The sequence below is a fragment of the Asterias amurensis genome, chromosome 10 (assembly GCF_032118995.1).
Source record: "Asterias amurensis chromosome 10, ASM3211899v1".
In the NCBI taxonomy this organism is placed as follows: domain Eukaryota; kingdom Metazoa; phylum Echinodermata; class Asteroidea; order Forcipulatida; family Asteriidae; genus Asterias; species Asterias amurensis.
In genome coordinates, this window is record NC_092657.1 from 4,528,641 (window position 1) to 4,531,267 (window position 2,627).

Below are 2,627 nucleotides of genomic sequence, written 5' to 3' on the forward strand. Positions count from 1 at the left end.
ATCATTCCAATCAGTTTGCGTGGATGAAGGCACAAACCAAAAATGTTTCCCAAAGTATCAATGAGGGCTGTCAGAGTTGAATTTCCAGATTAAAGGCATTCGATACATTTAGTATGTTGCACAAAACTTAGCATACAAACTTACTTGGTAATGTAGCAATGGGGAGCTGTTGATATGTAGTTTAAAACATTTTGAGAAACGGCTGTCTCTGAAGTAACGTAGTTTTTGAGAAAGAGGTAATTTCTCACTCAAATATTAAAAGACTTCAGGCCTGAAGCCTTTTATTGGCATCTCAATGCACACATATTTGTGCAACTAGGGTGTTTTTTCTTTCATTATTGTCATGAAACTTCGATGACCAATTAAGTCCAAAATTTAAAAGGTTTGTTATTTTATGCATATGTTGAGATACACCAAGTGAAAAGACTGGTTTTTGACAATTTGGAACCGTTCGATTGTTTTAAGGCCGGTTTATAGTCGGTCGCGCGATGGAAATTTTGACACTTGACACAGTTTATAGTCGCCGCTGAGGCCCCAAAACTGTGTCTTTTTTTTTATCGCGCAAGATTTCCATCACCCGACCATCGCGCAACCGACTATAAACCAGCCTTTAATCCTTTATAAATGTAAGGTTCGGTACACAATAAAATTTCATATCAAAGGTCACGTTTTTGAGATCACGCTGAAAATCTGGAGTGAATATTTCCACGCAGGAAGAAACTGAGAAGCATTACGCGGTAACGCTTCGTCAGATTCAAATTTTGGGGCATAATTTTTTTTATCTTTTCACATAACCGAATTACTTCAAAATGAAATATTATTCCTCAAAATGCTTTATACTATTAAAGCTGCTGTAGGCTTCCAGCCAAAGGTTTTTATTGGCATTAATTTTAAGAGTGATGACCATTTGTAGAGTGTCATGGCCGAGTGGTTAAGAGCATCGAATTCAAGTTCTGGTGCTAATTCACCGGAGTGTGGGTTCGAATCCCGGTCGTGACACTTGTGTCCTTGAGCAAGATACTTTAATATAATTGCTTCTCTTCACCCAGGGGTATAAATGGGTACCTGCGAGGGTAGAGGTTGATATTGTGAATGAAAAGCTTTCGGAGCGCCACGGCAGCTCGGGGCTGTATACTCCCTAATGGGAGCTGAGAGAGATTAAAGGGATGTTTATTGGTCCAATGACCAGGGGACTAATGTAAAGCGCATTGATACAGTTTATTGTGAAATGCGGTATATAAGAACTTGTTATTATTATTATTATACCTTTGCTTTAAAGGAACACGTTGCCTTGGATTGGACGAGTTGGTCTATAAAAAGCGTTTGAAACCGTTTGTTATGAAACGCATATGGTTAGAAAGATGTTTTAAAAGTAGAATACAATGATCCACACAAGTATCACTCGAAATTGCACGGTTTTCCTTTTACCTTGCGAACTAACACTTTCGGCCATTAATGGTAGTCAAAATGTTGACTCCCATAAATGGCCGACCGTGTTAGTCGACGGGGTAAAAAGAAAACCACGCAATTTCGAGGCATATTTGTGTAGATTGTTGTATTCTACTTTAACAAACGGTTACAGAACGCTTTTCAAAGACCAACTCGACCGATCCAAGGCAACGTGTTTCTTTAATAGCCCACACTCATTCTATATGTTGAAAAATACCTTGAAGCCCCAATTTTGGGTAATTTGAAAGCTTGTTACGGCATCAATGTACTAGCAAAAAAAGTTGAGAGTTTGGGCAGGAACGGTATGGTTTTAGCGCGAAGGGTTTTGTGTTTTATGCCTCCATCCACTCAAATGCGATTAAAAGCTTTAATAGATCTGTGCAATAAACCTGGGTAGATACAAAATTGTGAGTCAGTGCAGAAATGTTGTTGGGCGATTTCCTCCAAACGTATCTTTATACTTCAAGCGAGATATAGACCCAATTTCATGGCTCTGCTTACCGTAAGCAAAGATTTGGCTTGCGGAAGCAGGGAATTTCACGCTTACGTCAAGCGTATTTTGCGGGTTAGCAGGGAATTTTGGCTTGTGCGCGTGCATACACCACGTTACTACAACTAGGCATTCTATGCTTTCATATCTAGCGCAGAAATTTGGCATATACCCTGCATTTATAAGCGCAGAATTCGGCGGTAACAGGGCCATGAAATTGGGCCGTATGTTTGGGAGATATGATGTTTATGCGCTGACGGGACTAAATGTAGTGTGTTTACTTGATAATATTAAGAATTACTAAATACTTGTCAAGAGATTGTGTCTGTTATTAACTTGTGACAAACACGGTTGTAGGCGTCAACAATAAGAACTAGGAATAAACCCATTGACAAGTAGACATTTATCCATTTTTATTATTTTCATGGTTAGGTTGTCAACTTATTTGTATCTCCTCGCATCACAGGAATGTCCCATTAAATATAGAAGCCTCGTTAAATATATCAGAGCCCCGTTGTCATGGGCAGCGCGCCCTATCAATAGCTTTAGTCACAGCTTTAATATCAATTTGTAGCGCACTCGGCTAAATCAATCACCAGAACCATCTCTGCCCTCACAGATACCAATTTACTCTGTGTTAGATTAAAGCTTGAAGTATTACTGACAAATAACATACATAACTCATTCA

At 39.1% G+C, this 2,627-nt stretch overlaps 1 protein-coding gene across 1 annotated transcript in view; it reads right to left on the minus strand.

Moving 5' to 3' along the window:
- LOC139943434 (uncharacterized) overlaps positions 1-2,627 on the minus strand; it is a 136,104-nt gene that overhangs the window by 68,384 nt on the left and 65,093 nt on the right. The gene's annotated exons all lie outside the window — the stretch shown is intronic.